The sequence below is a fragment of the Suricata suricatta genome, chromosome 4 (assembly GCF_006229205.1).
Source record: "Suricata suricatta isolate VVHF042 chromosome 4, meerkat_22Aug2017_6uvM2_HiC, whole genome shotgun sequence".
Lineage (NCBI taxonomy): Eukaryota > Metazoa > Chordata > Mammalia > Carnivora > Herpestidae > Suricata > Suricata suricatta.
Window position 1 is genome coordinate 11,166,026 of NC_043703.1, and position 22,452 is coordinate 11,188,477.

At 41.0% G+C, this 22,452-nt stretch overlaps 1 protein-coding gene and 1 pseudogene across 3 annotated transcripts in view; one reads left to right on the forward strand and one right to left on the reverse strand.

Annotated features, from left to right (window-relative positions):
* The window catches only part of CLYBL (citrate lyase beta like), a 253,205-nt gene that overhangs the window by 136,840 nt on the left and 93,913 nt on the right, over positions 1-22,452 (reverse strand). The gene's annotated exons all lie outside the window — the stretch shown is intronic.
* On the forward strand, positions 16,460-16,792 carry LOC115290373 (annotated as a pseudogene).

Sequence of the window (22,452 nt, forward strand, 5' to 3'; positions counted from 1 at the left end):
AAAAAATCTATAAAATAAATATACAGGACTAAAGTAATAATTCCATTTTAAACAAGTATTTCCCACAAAATCATGTTGAAAAGAGATTATATTTTTTTACTGCCTGAAGCTTAGTAGCAGCTTTAGGTTCCTACCAGTGTACAAGGGACAGTGTATCTGTCCATAGATTCACAACGTTAAAACACCAAGTATCAGTCCTCATTCTAAGGCAAACAAACTTAAGTTCTCAAAGGCAGACTCTGTTCTTTTTAACATCTACTGGTTATTTACATCTGTCACTTGGGGCGCCTGGGTGGCTCAGTCGGTTGGGCCTCCGGCTTCGGCTCAGGTCAGATCTCACATTGGTGGGTTTGAGCCCCGTGTCAGGCTCTGTGCTGACAACTAGCTCAGAGCCTGGAGCCTGCTTCCGGTTCTGTGTCTCCTTCTCTCTCTGCCCCTCCCCCTCTCATGCTCTGTCTCTCTCTGTATCAAAAATAAATTTAAAAAAACATTAAAGAAAATAGAAATTACATCTGTCACTTAATCTTCAACAACTACATGAACTAGATACTATTATCACCACCTATTTTATACAGGGAAACACACCTGTTTTATTCAGAAGCTTTACATTTTCAAACAGGCAGCTGCTGGCAATATTATGCTGCATTTCACAACTGATACCAGTTTCCTCAGGACACTGCACAAGCCAAAGCATATTAACTCATAACCATATCGATCAGAAAAGCTTCACTATTAAAAAAGAAAATTCAAACAAAATTCAAACTAGGAATGACAGTTAGAATGTCTTTGTGCCCCCTTCAAAAGTGTCTCTGTGAAGGTTGGTCTAAAACAGGGCTCAGCAAACGTTGTCTGAAAGGGCCAGATCGTAACTACTTCAGGTTGTGAGCGGGAGGCAAATAAACGCTGGGCTATCACGCAGGGACTTGTACATCAAGAGGGAACACAAATTTCCACACCTTTTTTTACTGATGGAATTCAAAATAAAATTGAGTACAGCTTTTTGGGGATACAGTTCTAATGGAGAAAACAATGGCTTTTTTTGGGGGGGGGCATTAGCATTTTGCTTATCTGGAGTTAAAAGTAATGTTCCCTACCATCAAATCACACATCTGGAGAAATTCTTAGTTCAAAGGCTGTATAAAAATAAATGGTGAGCAGAATTCACCCTTTGGGCCCTTGGTTTAGAGTATTTGGACAGACTTCTACAGCCTGGAGACCCAGAGTTCACAGACACAGGACACACCTCTCAGAGGAGTGCCCTCACCAGCATCACGGCTACAGGGAAAAATTGTTAGGACTCAGGCCCTCAGCTTTAAACCACAGGCCAGTGTACCAGCCCTGGTTATTGTTCCGAGGCAGCAACAAATAGAAGGTTTCCAGGGCTCCCCACTAGCCTCCCACGGAACTCTTGTGTTTTCGTGTTACTTGTTAACTTGAGGAGGGCTGAAGTAGCTGCCACACCAACTAGTTTGTATGACACTAAAGAAAAGTTAATTTAGTGTGAATTACAAAAAAGTACGTTATATTCACTGGTATCTATGGCACTAAAAAAATTTCTATTCCTCAATTTTTATTCCTCCTATCCTGACACCAATAAATTTCTCTTTTGGTAAAGTTTTAACAGGTCAGTTTCGTGTTCCTAAGTATATCCAGCATTTCATCCTCCCTTTCAACACAAAACCCAGAAACTGAGCCTTTTGTGGGCTCTCTGCTCTTTGTGTCATCACAGGGTAGAGGTGGGGGAGGAGAGGGGAGCGGGGTGAGGAGAGAGGTTATTGGCTCACAAAAGTCCAGACATAATTTGACTACAAAAATGCAGAGCAGGGGAGCAGAGCGGAAGAAATGAATCAGAAATCCCACAAACAGAGGATTGGTTATTTTTCTTGTAAAAGATTAAGGATTGTAGGTTTTCATGCTTACTCAGATGGAACAAGAAAAGATTTTAACTTCTTTGCCTCATTCAGTTTGGCTCTGAACAAAAGTTGAGCACATTCAAAACATCCATTATAATTTTCTTCTTCCCTTTAAGATGGTGAGGCAACATCTGGTGAAAGATTTGGGGTTACGTTCCACTCAATAAGAATCACAGGGAAGAAAAGTCGAAAGCTCACCAAAAACGGAAAGGGAGACAGAACTTGCACAGCTTTTCCTCGCCTTTCATGTGGACAGACATTCTAGGTAAAGCATCCTTGCCATTGTGAATTAAATTCCAGTTCTGGCATCAAAGCAGGACACACTGATTCTAGTTATTTATAATGACTAGGGAAATGCACACAGATATTTAATAGAAATGTCCAAAGAAGTACAAGCAGTTTCTTTTGAGGGAAAGGAACCATATTTTCCAAATTAGTCCAAGTTGTAGTCGATGGGCTGACACTCATTTATCCATATCTATAATGAAGTGGTGCTCCTGATGCTTTCAGGAAGTAGTTAAACCCACTATGTTGTACACTGGTAACAGAGGAGAGAAGAAGCAAGGGCGATAGGCAAATGAGGAGAGGCAGGAAGTTAAGGCAGTAATTTGGACAATAAAGTGAAAAGAGTTTCAATCATGACAGGGGTTCAGTTCAGCCTGAGCAGCCCTCCATCCCTACATGGACAACTCTGGTATTTCTCTGGCAGAGTCAGCTCCCCAGTAATTAAAACTTCTTATAGATTTCTCTTCTTTGATCGTTCCCACTGCATGTTACACATCACTGGGATTACAAAATCTTCAGAACGAATCCAAAGCTCTGATCACAATGATAAGGCAGAACAGAAAGTAATATCTGAGTGGGGAAAATAGAGACAAAGAACCGGTTTTAAGAGCTGGTTTAAGATTTTAGGGGGTGGTGATTTTAGGAAGCACTCTTTTTTGCTGATCCTGGCACTCTACTTGGCATACAACAGAAGCTAATTAAATATATAAATGAGAAAATAAATGAATGCAAAAATGAAGTATCTTAAATTAGCTTTATATAAATGTCCCTTCCTTAATTATATGATGGTGATAATAATTATCTGTAAAGAATTTTAAAAATTAGAAGAGCAAGTGGAATTACATTACTTACCTACTAACTAATGTGCATATGTTAATCATTCAAATAGAAAACAGTGATATAGTGTGATACAGTGATATAGGAATTTTTTTTTCTTTAAAGATTTCATTTTTAAGTAATCTCTCCACCCAATGTGGTACTTGACCCAACAACCCCAAGATCAAGGGTGGCACACTCCACTGACTGAGCCACCCAAGCACCCTACAGTCAGGAAATTTCTAAGGCTGTATTTTTAAATATTTGTGGGTAAAATATAAAGCTGTCCCCTTGATAGGTAGTATGAAAGTAATGAAAATGTTTTTTATTACAGCACTATATGTTCATATTTTAACTCTATTTTTAAGCTCTCAGGATATTTATAGTAGCTGAAGTTTATGGATATGTTCCCAGTGATCATGAACCAGCTACAGGTTTTATTTAAAACTCACTTAAAATAGCAAAATGACAAAGCAGTGACTCATTATCATAATCCTCCTGTGGATATAGCTTAAGAGACACAGGAAGCTGATTTCTCTCTGAAAAGAGATAAAAAGAAGAAAACACCTTTAAAATGCTGCCATATAATGCTGAAATCCTTAAAACAATGTGGTCTGGAAGATGCAAGAGTCCTTACATAACATTACCGCATACGGAGAAAAGGAGGAAGGAAGGAAGGAAGAGAGGGGAGGGGAGGGAGGGAGGAAGAGAGAGAGAAAAAAGAGAGAAAGAAAGAAACTGAGAAAGAAAAAAGAAGAAAAGAAAGAGGGAGAAAGAGAGAAAATGATATATCTTCAAGAAAACTGAAGCCCCTGCAGACACACTGCAAAAACCCAGAGCCTCTGGTGTCATTCATGCAAGTGTCCCATACCTAGGCTTCCGAATATATGTCATCCCAATACCCTCCAATGGAGAAGCAAGAAAGTGACAGTTCTCACTAAAAAACTGGTTCCTGGAAAGGAAAAGCAACGTGAAGCCATGTTGGTGGGGAGTTTGTTATTCAGTTTACTTCTTATCTAGAAAACAAAGAAGAGAGACATGCCAGCACAGACCTTTTTCTATGTCAGGAGATTTCTAGGCTCCCCTCTCCCTGTGCCCTCTCCGTCACCTGGGGCTGCCAAGGTCCACTTGCCCCACACTCGATACATAAAGCGTGTGCACTAGCACTTCCCCTGCTAGCGTGCCCACAGCCTCTGTCTCCTCACACTTCTGAAGCCAGTGTACAGCTTCTCCATCACCCATCACAACCTCATTAATAGCAAATGTTTCTGTCTTCAGTGAAATCATCAGTAAGCATTATTTCAATGCTTTGAGGTATTCTATTTAAAACATTTTTAAGTTTATTTATTTATTTTGAGAGAGACAGAGAGTACAAGAGGGAAGGAGCAGAAGAAGAGGGGTACAGAGGATCTGAATCTGGCTCTGTGATGACAGCAGAGAGCCCAACACAGGGCTCGAACTCATGAACCGTGAGATCACGACCTGAACCAAAGTCAGATGCTCAACCTACTGAGCCACCCAGGCTTCCCTCTCCTATTTTTTTTTTTTAAAGCGAGCCGGACAGTCATTCATTCTGCTGCTAGACTTTTTATTTAAGAAATTAAAGGCATCCTCAGCATTTAAAGCAGGCTTTTCCAGCCCTATTTTGACTATTCTAATCCATATAACTTTTTCATCATGTTAATTTTTTTATGCAGTGCAACCTGCCAATATCTGGCCTGTATTAACAAAGCACAGCTGGGGCGCCTGGGTGGCTCAGTTGGTTAAGCATCTGACTTTGGCTCAGGTCATGATCTCATAGCATGTGGGTTTGAGCCCCGTGTCCGGCTCTGTGCTGACAGCTCAGAATCTGGAGTCTGCTTTGGATTCCCTGTCTCTCTTTCTCTCTCTCTCTCTCTCTCTCAAAAATTTAAAAAAAAAAAAACATTAAAAAAAAAAGAGGGAGAGCAGAGCCAGGCCCCTCCTCCCTGAATGCCTCCCAGAGAAACCCGCTCTGGGGCTCCTGGGGGCTCCCCGCTCAGGCTGGTGCTGTGCAGGGAAGGTTGTGGTCTTCCCCACAGGGCTCCAGGCTGTGGCCGCTGAACCCTGGTTTCCCTACAGAATCATCTTGGGCTGCTTTGCTGCTCCCTGGGCTCTGGGACCACGTGTGGCCAGCCCAGCCTGCAAGCCACTGCTCAGAGGCCACCTGTCTCCCACTGTTACCCTATCTCCAAGTAGGTATAAACCAATTGCCTCTCCTCTTGGACCTAACAGGGCCTGTCCTGAGGAAAGACAAGAGGCATGATCTTCAAGTGGCAATCCTCCATCCTCACTGACCAAGACGCCAATGAGGCAGCAGAGTGCTTTCTGCCCAGGCTCTGCTGGCACTGGGGTTGCCCCCATTGGGCCCACTGGCTGTGCCTCCTGCCTGCCACCAGGCCTGCCACACTGTCCGTGCACTTGCAGGCCCAGTGTGGACCAGTTCTACCACATCTGCTAGTCAAATTTCAAGAGATCCAGAATACAACATGATACAGCAGGAATGGGACACCTTTGCTGCCAACTAAGAGGTCCGCATCCTGAGCACCTGGGTGCTGGTGCAACTTGAGGTCCACAGCTATGGTGACAAGCCCCTGGAAAGATGGGCCTAACAGCACTCCAGCTCCTGCCACCCTCCCAACATCACTAACAATGGTCACAAAGCACTGATTGGGGTGAGGGGTGGGGTGCAGTGGCATTAGGAGTCCGGACAGTCAGAAACCAAATGCTCCAGTACAAGCTGAAAGTGGTCAAGGATGCAGTGTTCCTTTTTATCCGTTTTCCTAAACTTCATCAACAGAAGAAAATCACACTCTTCTAACTGACAGAGAAAGGAAAAAGAATCGTCAATGACTCTGGAGTGTCTCGCTAGGGGCCAACGGCTGCTTGCACTTTCTTGGGTTCCCTCTGGAGGGGAGGGGGGAGGAGGAGTGATGATGTACCTTCTGCTTTCTCTTTCCCATTGTCCCATTTATGTTTATTTCCAGAACTCATCAAACTCAGAATATTCAGCCCTAAACAGACCCATGTATCCAAAGCACACATCTTACTGACTTGATAAAACTGTGCCTCAGAGAAACACAGCAATCACCACCAACCACCACTCCCTTTAGTCTTTTTCTCAAGTGTATCAGTACTCAAGCAGATGGCTGAAAAAGGAGTCTGATCTAAGAGGCCACTTGGCACCTAAGTGGCTCAGTCAGTTAAGCGTCCGACTTCGGCTCAGGTCATGATCTCGCAGTCCTTGAGTTCAAGACTCGCATCAGGCTCTGTGCTGACAGCTTGGAGCTTGGAGCCTGCTTCAGATTCTACATCTCCCTCTCTCTCTGCTCCTCCCCACTTGCGCTCTCTCTCGCTCTCAAAAATAAACAAACATAAAATTTTTTTAATTTAAAAGGCCATTTAAAGATAGGTTGAGTAACTGACCTACATGGGGAGCCTTGTGGCTAAGGTCACATAGACATTATCTTCACAGAAATGGGCGTGTGCATTTGCTGGCTGCCAGCACTGTGTACGGCACATGAGACACCTTCTCCTAGCACATTCTTTCCAGTGCTACCTGTCCTCCAGCTTAGTATGAGGAAGAACATCTAATCCGGCCCTTCATCCTGATCTGCAAGAAGACAAGTTGCCATTATACTTTTTTTCTACATCTAAGAGCAAGGCCCTGCAGAACTCCCAGAATATAATTATGCAGAAAATTTTCAGCATTCCAAAGCAGGAGCAACATCTGTGTTAGATAGCTCAAAAAATCTGCTATGTTTATTTTTTTAAGTTTATTTGGTTAGTTTTGAGAGAGGGAGAGACAGAGACAGAGACAGAGCATAAGCACAGGGTAGGGGAAGAGATAGAGGAAGAGAAAGAGAATCCTAAGCAGGCTCCACACTGTCAGCATGGAGCCCAGTGTGGGGCTCAAACTCCCGAACTGTGAGATCATGACCTGAGCCGAAGTCAGATGCTTAACCAACTGAGCTATAGGTGCCCCCATTTTTTTTAAGTCTATTTATTATGTTTGAGACAGAGAGAGAACTATGTTTAAGTATTGAGATGGACCCAATTTATACTGAATGCATTTCTAGGAATTCTCATCATAAAACACATGAAAAGTAGTACAAGGTGAGCCTGCTTCATATACTAATACTAATATTTCCTCTGTAATTAATTAATACTAATATATTCTCTGTAAATAAAGGCAAAAGTATCATTTCCTATATATCTATTCTAAGGTAAAGGACAGTTTTCTTCAGCCAGCAATTATTATACGTTGGCTACGGGAGAGAGAACTAGGTATATGTTTAAAGCCAGATCTCTTGCTTACCTATGTTTCAAAGGGAACTGCTCATTTGCTTGGTGGCCTACTTTGGCTACTTATTGGATCCCAGATCTGACCACAAGGAGGTCTGTGGAGGCTGAAATGTGCTTGTGTTCGCTCCTTTTTTCCACTTAGTTTCAGAAAATGATGTGTCCAGAGGATCACAGTCCTCTGATTTTATTAGAAGACCTTGTCTGCCCTCTGAGACCTTTATCTGAAAGCAAGGACCCACAAGCCTGGAAGAGATGTGGTGGAAGGCCTGATCTTGTTGAGAAAGTTGCGGCTATGACCTCTTTCTTCTCAGCAATCATCATGCTGATTTTGTGTAAAAAAGCAACATTTGGAGTATTTCCACTGTAGAAACTATTAAAAATGTCTGCAGCAACTGCGGGGGGAGGGGCAGGGGGCGGGGTGCCTGTGTGGCTCAGTTGGTTGAGCATCTGACTTTGGCTCAGGTCACGATCTCATGGTTCGTGAGTTTGAGCCCCGCATCGGGCTCTGTGCTGACAGCTCAGAGCCTGAAGCCTGCTTCGGATTCTGTGTCACCCTCTCTCTCCGTCTCTCCCCTGCTTGTGCGCTCTCTCTCTCTCTCTCTCTCTCTCAAAAATAAATAAACATTAAAAAAATTTTTAAATATCTGCAATTATATTTCCTATAAGCAAATGTAGCAGGCATTCCCTGGACCCAAAAAGTCTTTGAGGAATTTTCCGCAGTGGGAGGTTCTGAATAGACATCTTCACATCCTTTTTGGTGGCACAGAGAAAGTGTGACCAGGTAACTTTCCTGGCCCTCAGCATGCAAGATGGGAATCAGAATGTAAATACTTGGTGCTCTGTAGGTATCTGTTTCTTAGAACAAGGGAGTGGGGAGAGGACCATTCACGGAGGACTCCCTTTACCACAATCACAGACCTTAATTCTTACACCAAGCCCTAAGTTGAGGGCTCTTCTCTTTCAGGTGAGGAAAAGTCAGTGAAAGCCTTTATCCTTCTCATGACACTACTCTGCCTCCATGGCTCTCTCCAGTTTCAAATACATAAAAAAAAAAAAAATCAATCAATCAATCAATCAATCATGTTAGCATTCCAAGAACTATGGTCAGGCCTGAGTGGTCTATTCACAGATATGCTTCACAGAGAACATATTCACTCTCACAGTTAAAGCTGATTATCGAACACTAGCATACTTAGAGGTTTTCCCTATTTATAATAATCATTATAAATATAAGTTAAAAACCAATTACATCGACAATGATAACAACAGGGCTATGAGCCTGGCATAAAGTAGGAGTTTAATAAATCATTTGAATGAATAAATTCATCTTTGGATCTTTAATCTAGAAATACTACCAAAATGGAATCTATGAGAAGTCAAACATCTTATTCATTTTAAAATAATAATTTAAAATACCCTTATGATTGGCTATTAAATCTTTCACAGGACAGTAGTAATTAGCGTGAAACATACTTTAAAATTCCTTGTAAAATCTTGCTTTAACTTGTTGCCTTTACATAAAGTATCTGATGTATAAATTTATGAAAAGAAACCCAACTATCTCACTTTCAATAGAAAAACAGATACTTCAACTAGAAAAGAAGGGATTCAATCTATCCATACCTAAAACTACCTTTGTAAGTGAGGAGTATTAACCTGTTGCCTTCACGCACATGTGCAGTTGCTGAATTAACGGAACAGAAAGCAGCAGCCCCAAGAACTGATTTAGTGAATCCAGGGAGTAAACCACAAACAAAAAGCGATTTACATACTGTCACAATGTCCCCCCCCCTCCCCAATTCTGGTCTGTCAGAACCCAAATCCAACTTTTCAGTGACACCTAAAAGTACAGACACCTACCAGACCTTGCATTGGTGACAAAGTAAACATATACCCTTTCAAAATCAGCTTATAAAATACAACAGGTAATGTGATTGAGTTTTTAAAAAATAACTGCTTGAAATATACCCTAACTTGCTTCTAGGTCTAAACAACCAGAAGACTTGACATTTGACACTAGGTTTCTACAGCGTGGTGCTAAAATGACCCTTCATATCTCTGAGGGCCTCTCGACAAACAAAGCTGGTAAACAAAAGAAAACAAATGACAATAGAATTCAATTTCCTACCTGATCCTGACTGTCCAGGGCCAATCTGCAACTCCCCCCGCCACAGCCTCGTGAAAGCACACACTGCCAGCACTCACTTGTCCCTTTCTTGCTTTTGTTTCCTTTGAGAGCCATCCCTGAAACTTACCCAAGCTGAGTTAAGAGGCAGATCCAGGCCCTTTAAAAAAGTTGGCCATGATAAATCACCGTCTTCCTTACTGTTGAGTCTTTCCTTCTTTCGCACCAAGATTTCTTTCCATCAACCTGAGAGTAGAAATTTCCTCACGCTAAGATCTCAGATAATGGTCATGTTTAAAGACCAGCCCTGCTTGTCAAAGATTAGACAGCTGTCTGTAGCATACACTACTCTTCACCATAGCCAAGTAGGCCCGATAAATGCTAATACTCAGCATGACGCATCCAGAACTTTAAGCCCCAGCAATGGCTAACCAGAAAGTATCACAAATTTACTGAAATTATCTGTAGCACAAAAGAAAAGAGAAGGAATTAATCAAAGTCTCTCTCTTAATGCAATGCTTGACTGAACTACCCCAATCCCTTTTTAAATAGGATACTGGTGGCAAGTGACCCTGACTACATGCCCTAGTGAGATACACAAGGAACACTTGTTCCATTTTTTTCTTTTATGACCTCATTAAGGAGGATTTTGAAGATTGTTCCTGAATATGAGAACAAAGTGTCTTAAGACATCTCTAGCTTTTTATGTCTTTAGCCTTTTACTGCTGCGATACCCTCTGGGTTTGTGTCTCTAGCTAGGTACACTCATGCTCACACGTACCTCCCCACCCCAAACAACAGTCTAGCAAGGTGACCTGGGCGAAAGTAGTCAGAGCCGCACACCTCTAAAGGCAGAGACGTGCTATTTTCTCACACCGGAAAGTTTTGCCTAGACCAACTTGGGATCCACTCTCTTTTTCCCTCCTCTCCGGGTTGTAGCTGCCATTAATTAGCTCTGGCCGCTGTTTCAAGGCTCTTATGGAGGGAGGGTGCAGACTGCCAAATCTGCTAGTGTGAAAATACTCCACCACCAGGAACATTTTTCTGTTTGCTGATTCCACGCTTCAATCTAATATGGAAGATTATATTTTACGATCAGAAACAAACACAGATTTACAACCGAAGACATGAAAGGCAAACAGGCAAAAAGCAAGCCAAGGATTGAGCCTAAATGTAGTATTTTTATTGACTTCTTAGAAACCAAATAACCTGGCATATTAGTGTGTGCATTCTGCAACAGACATTCAGCCCCATTGTACTACTTAGAAGAGAATAAAAAGAAACCCTACTGTTTGAAACCCAGCGGAACATCCCCACAACAGGGCACAACTGTTCCCTCATGCATGAATGGGAAGGAGATGAAAGAAAAGATGGACTTCTGAGGTACAGCAAAAAACAAAGACAACAAAAGTGCTGATCATGAGGGAATGACACAAGGCATTGCAGCAAAAAGGATGAGAGAAAGGAGCTTAGACAATGGTGAGGACAGCTAAGTGACACGTAGGAGAATTGAAAAATCTACAGAAGTGTCTTTTCTCTCCACCCTTGATGAAAAACAATTAAATGTTGGTACATCTGTCATAAAAAAAAGATCATTGAAACCTGTTACCATCATTATGTGCGGTAACCTTAACTCCCCAAACTGTAACTCTCCAATTAAACACTGCCACCTCTGTTTCTTACCATTGCTAAAAGGAAAAGTTTTCATTTCTGTGACACTTTATAACATGTGGATATGCTGTAACGAATTATAAAGCCTGAGGGGCACTTAAATGCGTATTGGGATATGGATACGAAGGTTTAAAACACTCTAACGTAAACGATGGGCTTCAGGAAATGGGCGTATCAGCTCAGCTTTTGTTTATAAAATATTTTCCTCTTGAATCACATTATAACTATTGAGATATTTGCCCTAAATTTTGATTGGCTCTTAACTAGTAGAAGATCCAAACATTTTGGCTTTAAGTTTCTTTGCTCACAAACCCCACTGCCAAGAAGATATTGCTTATAAACACATAATATGAATGAAGGAAGTTCATGATTTAAGGCTACTTTTAGGCAAAAACAGTCATTTACATGTGATGGGAATAATTGGCTTTTGATGTTTCTTGTTTTTCTTAAACAGAGGTACACCTGTCCACACTTCACTAATGTTGAGCCCTGCTAATGAAGTGTTCAGTGAGAAAATCCCACCAACCAAATATATTTAAAAAACCACCATACGATATCCTCACTAGATGTTTATTGCTCGGGAAGTCCACTGGCCTGGGAAAGTCACACTGTTTTAAAGTGAGCTCCTGAATGTTATTCCTCGCTCAATAACATGCAGCCCCTCACAAACCCAAAAAAGCAGTTATTGACTCTGTCAAAAGGCCTGATTAATGGATACACGCTGTAATTGATTAGCAGAGAAGTGTGAATTAAAACAGGGCATGGCGTCGAGAACCAGCTTCTAGCACAGGTGGCTGACACAAGACGGGAGACAAGAGCCCACAGCTAGATTTCATCAAAGGCACGCTTTTCTTAAAACCAGCAGAGAGAAGGAGAACGAAGCAGGCCCGGGGTTCCTGTTTTCTGCAATTCTTCAGTCTCTCCTCTATGTGAGCGTGCTGTATGGAGCCATCGGCAAACGGCACGAGTACGCACTCCTCAGTCCGCTTTCTGTCCGCCTTTGGATTTCAAGTAGTGGAAGGCAGTTCAACATTCCCATTGTTCCGGGACTACAGAGGAAGCACATAAGTCCTGTTCTCTTTTAATTTTGTTTACTGGGAACTCTCTTTACTTATATTCTCATAGAAAAGTAAATTCTGCTTGTTCCAGGGCCCCCAGGAGAGACAGGACGTGTTATTCACTGGCACACTGCTTCCACCTGCTTCTGGAGGTGAAGATTTCATTCATTCATTCAGTCAGTCAGTCAGTCAGTCAGTCAGTCATCCAGCCTCTGGTATGGACTAGTTACTCTTCTGGGCTAAAAAGTAGTACACAGATGAATAGGTTTATGGCAGCCTAAGCTGATGCAGACCCAGAAACCTTGGATAGTATAAAGCAAAAAAAAAAAAAAAAAAAGTTTTGTAAGATCAAATGGACAGCTGAGATTGAAAGAAAAAGGACAGGAAAACCTTTGAGTGCTAAAACAGCAGGAATTCCAGGGTGGAGCTCCTCCAGCTGATGCTGAGTCCTCACAGCGATAGCAGTCCTAGAACAAGGACAAGAGGCTGGAGTTCAACACCCGGCTGGGACAGAAGACAGCAATTTGGGCTTGTGCGAGGTGAGGGACCTCTTAAAAAGCTATCCAGTCCGTGAACAGGGAACTGGAAGAACTCTGCCCACCAAAGAAATGGCAGTAGCCTGCGCGGGCATTGTAAAAATAAACAAGGCCTTTTGTACGAGTCATCGAAACCGTGAACCTACGCTAAGACCAAGTGCAGGCATTAAGTTAATCCCACCTGGATGGGTTGGAAGTTACAAACACAGAAATTGCAATCAACTTGAGTTCAAGACCCTGAAACAACCGAGTCTTGGTTTGTAGAAAAGAAATGCAAAGCAGTGCTGCAAAAATGTATCCACAATTCAGGGCACTTGGACTCCCAAAGTCAAAAACAACCCCTGCTGAAGAGGAGCTTACAATAGAATCCCAACCATGTGAAGAATAAGCCAGCAGGTGGGACAGTGAGCAAGCAAATGTAAGGGTGAATAGATACCCGGGAACTAGAAATAAGTGACAACCTAAGAAAGAGTCTGAAATGTATGTTTGAAGTTACTAAAGTGACCCAAGAAGGAATAGTAAGCATTAAAAAAAACAACCAGAATAGTACTGAAAATTAAAATTAATTTGAAAGAGAAATAGCATTTTAAAAATGTTTATTTATTTTGAGAAACAGCAAGAGAAAAGTGTAAGTGAGAGAGGGACAGAGAGAGGAAGAGAGAAAATCCCAAGCAGGCTCTGTGTTGTCAGTGCGAGGCCTGACTTGGGGCTCAATCTCACAAACAGTAAGATCATGACCTGAGCTGAAATCAAGAGCCGGATGCTTAACTGAGCCACCCAGGTGCCCCCAAACAGCATTTTTAAAAGGCAAAAAATATATAATCATGGAACTAAGAAGGGCAGTAGATTAGACATGGCTGATAAAAGAATTAGTAAATTATAGGATGGATGAAAGGAGACCATACAGACACAGCACAAAGAATAGGTGACAGAAGGCATGAAGATAGTAAACAAAAAGGGCAAAATGAAATATTACAATAAATGTCTAAGAACCGAAAGAATGAGAATTCATGACTAGATATTTTCAGAACTGAAAGAAGTATTTAAGTTCTCAGATTGAAGAAGCACAGTCATGAACTGGATAAATACATACAAATCAACACCCACACATATGGCAGTGTGCCTATAGAACACCTCATTAAGAAACAACAACAACAACCCAAAAACAAAAACTCAGAAAAAAATAATTACTCATGAAGAAAGAACAATTTTGCTGCTCCCAAGTGGCAAAATAAATACCCAAATAGTGGAACAATGTTTCCCAAGTACTGAAGGAAACAACCTTTAGTCTTTAAAAAAAATTTTTTTTTAAGTTTTAATTTTATTTTTGACAGAGAGAGCGACTGTGAGCTGGCAAGGGCAGAGAGAGAGGGAGACACAGAATCCGAAGGAGGCTCCAGGCTCTGGCTGTCATTATAGAGCCCCTCGGGTGACTCGAACTCACGAACAGCGAGATCACGACCTGAGCTAAAGTAAGACACTTACCCAACCAAGCTACCCAGGTGACCCTAGTCTTGAATTCTACTAAGTTATCATTCAAAATCGGGGCAAAATAAATACATTTTCCAGACAAAGACTAAAAGAAGTTAGTACTCTCATACTTTTACTAAGAGAAGGGACCAAAGATATATTTCATATTACAAGAGACTGAATCCTTAAGAAGGTAGTGGGATCCACGATGAGCTGAGAGGTGGCAAACAGGTAACTAAATCTAAAAGAGCCTTTTACCATAGGGGCGCCTGGGTGGCTCAGTCAGTTAAGAGTCCAGCTTCAGCTCAGGTAACGATCTCACGGTTCGTGAGTTCAAACCCTGTGTTGGGCTCTGTGCTGACAGCCTGGAGCTCCGCTTCAGATTCTGTGTCTCCCTCTGTCCCTGCTTGTCCTCACTTGTGCTTTGTCTCTTTCAAAAATAAATAAGCATTAAAAAAAAAACTTTTAAAGGGACTTTACTATATAAAGAACAGCAGCAGCAATAATGTCCTCTCATTTTAAACAAAGGACTTAAAGAACAAAAGAATTAGTAGGCTCTGATAATATACTAGACAGAGAACATGAAAGACTAGGAGGGTATATCAGGGCTAAAATACTTTAGAACACATTTTTCAGAAGGAGATTAGAGATTTCAGTAACTTTAGACTTTGTTAAGTCAAATATACACATTAAAATTATAAAATTATTAAAATCACCAAAAGAAAAAACCAGAACATAAAACTTGAAAATCAATATAAACAAAAAAAAATTGAAGGAATAAATAAATCCAACAGAAAATGAAAGAAAATAGAGCCAACAGAATGGTACATAAAAAATAGGGGCACCTAGCTGGTTCAGTCAGTGTAGCATGTGACTCTTAAGCTCAGAGTTGTGAATTTGAGCCCCACCTTGGGTATAGAGATTATGTAAAAAATCTTAAAAACTTTAAAAAAGGTGGTAAAAATAAATGTAATTCTATGAGTAATTACAACAAATGTTAACCCATTAAATATCCCTGTTAAAAGAGAAAATAAATGCAAAGAAAAATAAAAACAGATCAATGAAATACTATTTAAAAGAGCTACATCTAAAACATAAGGACACAGGTTGAAACTTAAATATATATACTTATATATGTGACATATCACATATATATCACACATACACGGTGATAAAGATAGTCAGGGGCCACTGCCTGTTTGGGTCATGATGTGGCTGTCATAGATTAGGTTCTTCAGAAACCCTGCTGAATAAATAAATGACTGGATCAGTTAATGTCAATATCAAACAAGATAGAAAGTAAGGCAAAATGTATCCTTAGGGATAAAAAAAAAGTCATTAGGTAATGATAAAAACATCACTTTATCAGAAAGAAATAATATTCCTAGAATTACAGAAGTAATTGACAAATTCAGAAGCAGATATTGATAGATCTAAATGACAATAAAATTTGGGTGCCTGGCTGGATCAGTCAGTAGAGCATGTGACTCTTAATCTCAGGGTCATGAGTTCAAAGCCTTCATAAAAAAAATAAATAAAAACATAACAAAAGACAAAAATTTAGTAAGAATACAGACTGAAGAGGAAATAATAAGCACTAATGAACATACAAATATTTCTTCACTCAGTAATTATGGAATACACATTCTTTTAAAGCATACATGAAACATTTACAAAATGTGATGACTTACAAAGCCAGAAAAGAAGTTATCAGAAAATACTAGTCGATCTTGTACAAACTGAATTCTCTCACCACAGTACAATAATGTCAGAAATCAGTAATTCTGAAAACTCAGACACTTAAATAAGCCATGAATCAGAAAAATTATAATCGAAGGGAAATATTTAAAATACAGTAAAAATGAAACATTACCTACCTAAGCCTGGAAGGCACACCTAAGGTAGTTCTTAGGGGGAAATTTACAAGCTTAAATGAACATATTAAAAAAGAAAGAGTAAGGAAGGGGTGCCTGAGTGGCTCAGCTGTTTTAGGATCCAACTCTGATCTCAGTTCAGCTCATGATCCCACAATTCGTGAGACTGAGCCCCAAAGCGGGCTCTGAGTTGACAGAAAGGAGCCTTCTTGGGATTCTGTCTTTCCTTCTCTCTGCCCCTCCCCCAACTGTGTGTGCGCATGCCTGTGCTTTCTCTCTCAAAATAAATAAACTGAAGAAGAAAAAAGAGAGGTTAGAGGCCTACTGCAGTGTGAAGTATGCCACAAACTCCATTTGGAGGCGCTTCTGAGTTTGAGAAGGAGACACCATGAGAAAAGCTCACCCTACCAAGTTGAAAAAAATCTGTAGACAAAAAATTATTGTTGAAATTAAATGGTGGCAAACATGTCCAAGAAATACTGTGGGGGTCAATCCCTTTACGAATCCTGTGATAGATGAAAATGTGGAGATGGCGACTAGCGGGCAACAGAGCAATACTGGAACGGTGGTAATTTGAAGAAACAGTGTCATCATGTTCGAAGCCCTGGAAAGGAGCACAGACAACAGCTGTGTTCACCAGTGTTTCTGCGTGTCCCCTCTACAATATAAAAATCAGATCATGTGCATTTTCATATTGAACTTCTTTGTTAAACTTTTGTAAATAGTCAAAATAAAATAAAATAAATAAATAAATAAATAAGAAAGATTAAATATTAAGGAGTTAGGTTTTCTACTCAGGAATTTTTAAGAGCAAAAGACTTAATCCAAAGAAAGGAAGCAGAATAATAAAACTAAGAGTGAAAATTAATCAAAGATCACCAATATAAAATATTGATACTTTGAAAATATAAAATAGACAAACCTCTGTCAAGATCAAAATAAAGACGGCACAGGGGCACTTGGGCAGCTCAGTTGGTTAAGCATGTGACTCTTGGTTTTGGCTCAGGTCACGATCTCACAGTTTGTAGGATCGAAGTCCCGCATCGGGCTCCGCACTAACAGTGTGCAACCTTCATGGGATTCTCTCTCTCCTTCTCTCTGTCCATTTCCCGCTCATGCCCACTCTCTGTCTCAAAATAAACAAACATTTTTTTAAAATTTCTTAAAAAAAAAGAAAGATGGCACAAATAAATATTAGAAATGAAAAAACAAACCCTAAACCTACAGCTGCAAAAGAGAATAAGAGAATGCTAGAAACAACTCTGTGGCAGTAAATTCGAAAACAGACAATATAAGTAATTTCCTAGATAAATATAAGCACTAAAAGGGACTCAATAAGAACTAGGAAAACCTGAAAAAATCATATGCTATTAAACATACTGAATTAATAGTCAAGATACATACAAAAGTTATACTGATAATTTCTATGAAGCTTTAAGAACTCTTTAAGAAACAAAATTCATATCCTATTTTTAGGGTTTTTATTTATTTATTTTGAGAGAGAGAGAGAGAGAGAGAGAGTGAGAGAGCGAGCAGGGAAGGGACAAGCAGGCTCTGCACTGTCAGCACAGAGCCTGACATAAGGCTCGAACTCATGAACTGTGAGATCATGACCTGAGATGAAACTAAGAGTTGGACGCTCTACCAAATGAGCCAACTAAGCACCCCCAGAAAACTCATATCTTATACAAACTATTTCACAGAATAGAATAATAGTTCTATTCCAATTATAGAATAATTCCTTCCAACATATTTGAGGAGAGTATAAAACCAAAGAAGGTGAATACAAGAAAATTAAAGGCCAGTCTCACTTAAGGCATAAATGCAAAATTCCTAGATTTTAGCAAACCAAATCAAGAAAATTCAAAAAAATTGTTTCATACCAGTAATGCACGGATGACTTAACATAAGTAGTATATTAGTATAGGTCATTTCACTTAGAGAAGAAAACTATCTTGAATATCTCAAAAGATGTAGGAAAATAACTTATTCAATAATGTAAAGAGTTTTGTGCATGAAAAGACACTACAAACAGTTAAAAGGCAACATGCAGAATAGGAGAAAATATTTGCAAATCATATGTCTGATAAAAGATTAATATCCAGAATATATACAGAACTCCTAAAATCCAACAATAAAAAATAAACAGCATAATTTTTTTAAACTAATAAATGTTCATAAAGTTGGCTGATTACTAAACCAAAATACTAAAAGCAAAAGCTAAAGGTAACTAAATCTAAAAGAGTCTTTACTATAGGGGTACCTGGGTGGCTCAGTCAGTCAAGCATCTGACTTTGGCTCAGGTCGTGATCTCATGGTTCATGAGTTCAAACTCTGTGCTGGGCTCTGTGCTGACAGCTTGGAGCCTGGAGCCTGCTTCGGATTCTGTGTCTCCTTCTCTCTGCCCCTCCCCTGCTCACACCCTGCCCCTCTCTCTCAACAATAAATAAATGTTAAAAGAAAAAAAAGATGTCAACAAATGTGGAAAATGGAATGTGAGTCAGCAGGTGAAAAGCTAACTACTAACGGCCTGAAGTACTGCGGCCAAAGAGAGGTGGCAGGCCAAAAAAACAAGTGTCTTTCTCTAAGAGCTCTGGGAGCACTTTGGAACTGAGGTTTCTGGAACCTCTGGAGGCAAGGTTGTGAGCTGGAACACACTGTTTGTAAATCTGTATAAAGAGCACTAAGACCCTGCCCCTACTAACTTTCCCATTCTAATAAAAGAAAGGAAGGAACTCGCTCTCGAGAGACTGAACCAAAATAGCTTCCAAATTGTGGCTGCAAAACACAATGAGGAGTTAGTAAGTCAGAGGTAAAAACTGGGACCAAGTGCAAGTTGGCATATGATAACGATTCCTCAGGGCCCTTCCTCCTTGCTCCCAGAATGCTGGCAGCCAGGTTATTCCTGTAAGTCAGAAGTTGGAAGATTCCTCTCTGAGAAACAGAGGCCCCACAGACTCTGATGACAGGCAGTCCCCCGGTGAAGGTGGCAGAGCCCCATCTGATAACTCTATATGAAGTCCATCAGTTAGCATCCCCATGAATTTTTAAGTTCCTCATTCTTAAATATGGACTGATACCCCCAGATCACCAGACATTTGATGAGAAGTCACTAACATGAAAGATAAAGACCAAACAACCAGGCAGAGCACTCAAAAGAGAAACTCTGAGTCTTTATTACTTCATAAAAGTTTAAATTTATATTAAAAAAAATCAAGCAGCATCCATACACTAGCAACAATTGAGCACAGATTTTGTAAAAAAGAGAGAAGTCTCGCCTTTGGGGCATTCAAATTTTAGTTGGACTGACAGACATGCAAAGAGATAAATCACAACACAACATGGTAAGTACTAAAACAGCACCATTTTATACACCCAAATTTAGGAAGATATTTTTGAGAAACATACTGAAGTCAGTTTGGTATATACAAAATTTGAAGAGCTGTACAAACATCCAGGTTGAAAGAAGATTCTGAGACCATCACAAAGGAAAAGAATGTCATCATCAAGGGCAGTATCAGGATTTTAGGGTCCAATGAAGGATAACAAATCCTTTTAGGAAATCTGGAAGGAATCTTGGGAAACGAAGATGAAAACCTAGGGAGATTAGCATCCTTGATACGAGGAAGAGGTCAGAGAGAGTTCAGAGAAGTGGGCATAATCTACAGCACCAAGAATCAGAGTCAGCTGAAGACTGGGGTGCCTGGGTGGGCCAGTCAGTTACGTGTCCAGCTGTTGGCCTCAGCTCAGGTCATGATCTCACAGTTCATGAGTTTGAGCCCCACATCGGTATTCTCTCTCTTCCCCTCCCTCTCTGCTATCCCCCCTTCCCAGGCCAGCTCATGGGCTCTGTTTCTCTCTCTCTCTTTCATAAGAAATAAACTTAAAAAAAAATTTTTTTTTAATTAGTATGAGAATTAAAAATGGAGTCTTGGTTGGGAAGCCTCGATGGCTCAGTCGGTTGAGTGTCCAACTTGAGCCCAGGTCATGATTCCATGGTTCTTGAGTTCAAGTCCCACATAGGGTTCTCTGCTGTTAGCAAGGAGCCCACTTCGAATCCTCTGTCCCTCTCTCTCTCTCTCTCTCTCTCTCCCCTTCCCCTGCTCACCCTCTCTCTCTCCAAAAGGAATAAACATTTTTAATTATAAAAATTTAAAAAAATTAATAAAATGGGCTCTTGGATTTGGCAATTCTGAAAGCATTTAAGACCTTAGGGGACAGGTGCAGAGTTAGAAGAGATACAGATGTTCCAATGGACTGGGAATTCAATTCCCCACTTAGTGGGGAAGTGTGACCATTCCTCAGAGAGGTTAGGAATCCAGAGAAGTTGAGACATGTCAATGGCTTAAAGAAGTGGACATAAACTAAGTTTATGTTTCACCTCATTTTTGACAGAGATGTGTATCTCTTTGGAGGCATCAGGGCAGGGATTAAAAAAGCCAGGAGAGAGAAGGGCTAAATTGGTGTCCTAAGAGTCCCCAAGGAGAAGGAAGAAAGGAGGAGGCAGTGACACTGGAGAGGAAGAACTCCTCATCTGAGAAAGTCAGGGAAGCAGGAAGAAGGTTCCTTTCCAAGTGCAGCAATTGGAGACGGAGAGAAGTGAATTTTCCGAGTCAAGGCCTGCACTTCTGGAGACCAACAATTATTCCTTTTTCCTTAAACAACAGGATGTTTAAGTGAGAGGGAAATTAGAGACTAACCACAAAGAAACCTGACAAGTAAGCAGAGGGATTGTATATATTCCCTGGTGGCGGGGACACTGGTTGGGAGCCACGGTGACGGTACTGATGAGAAGTGGAAGATCAAAAGGGTGGCAGCAGTGGCTGGGGACACAGGCTGGAGGCAGGGAGTTCAGAGGTCACTAAAATGCATCTGAAAGGACACAGTTCAGGAAGGGGCGGAGAGGAGGAGTGGGAAAACTGCAAGTGTTTGGAAAAGCCACATCCCTGGAAAGTCAGCCCCCTTTACCTCTCTCTTCTTCCCGGATTAAAAACTCACAAATTCTCTCGTGTCCTACACCGACTTCCTAACTCTCAATGACAAAGACCACTGACAAAAATGCTGTGCAGTATAAATAATAACAGCTTTATTATTCCCCCAGCTCCACTGGGGCAGAGAAAAGTAGCAGACGGTCCCCGGGAAGAACAAATGTTAGTGCCGCCCAGTCCAGAATGCACCCGGCCACATTGCTCTGGGCCTCCGGAGGGGAAGGAGAAACACTGTCCAATCTTCAGATTCTTTAAAAAATAAACAAACAAAGAAAAACCCAAGCCCCCAATTTAAAGGCAGATGAGAGTGAAGCTAGCTACTGCAGTGTGGTCAGGGGACTCTCTACCAGCTCCTTCACATCACTTCCTTCAGACAGCTGCTCACCTACCTTCCTTTTCCCCCTTTTGGAAAGTATTTTTATGTACTTCTTTAGATTTTTGGAGGTCAAACTTCCACAGGGTAACACAAATCTTAACCATCCACTTGATATACACATTATATATGTATGCTCACTCTCAAGATCAAGATACAAAACATTTGGGGTGCCTGGATGGCTCAGTCGGTTGAGCACCTGATCTTGATTTCGGCTCAGGTCATGATCTCATAGTTTGTGAGTTCCGGCCCCATGCTGTACTCTGTGCTGACAGTGTGGAGCCTGCTTGGGATTTTCTCTCTCCCTCCCTCTCTGCCCCTCCCCTGCTCTTTCTCTCTCAAAATAAGTAAACTTAAAAAAAAAGATAAAGAGCATTTCCAGCACCCAGAAGACACACTCATGTACTCCCCAGTCAAAGCACCACTACCCTGACTCATGCCATCACAGACTAAGTGTGGTTTATATTACATAGTATGTATTCTTCTGTGTCTGACTTAATTTAGTCAGTATTATTGAATTATAAACTTTTTAAAAAGTTTATTTATTTTTGAGAGAGAGAGAGAGAGAGAGAGAGAGAGAGAGAGAGAGAGAGAGAGAGATCACGAGCATGCACAGCGGAGAGGCAGAGAGAATCCCAAGCAGGCTCAATGCTGTCAGTGTGGAGCCTGATTCAGGGCTCCATCTCACAAACTGTGAGATCATGACCTGAGACAAAACAAGAGTCAGACACTTAACTGACTGAGTCATTCAGGTGCCTCTGAATTATGAACTTAAAAAAATTTTTTTTGATGTTTTATTTATTTTTGAGACAGAGAGAGACAGAGCATCAGAGGGGGAGGGGCAGAGAGACAGGAAGACACAGAATCTGAAGCAGGCTCCAGGCTCTGAGCTGTCAGCACAGAGCCCGACACGGGGCTCGAACCCGTGAAAGTGAGATCATGACCTGAGCTGAAGTTGGAGGTTTAACCGACTGAGCCACCCAGGCGCCCCATGAACTTTTTAATATAAAGTCTTTTTTG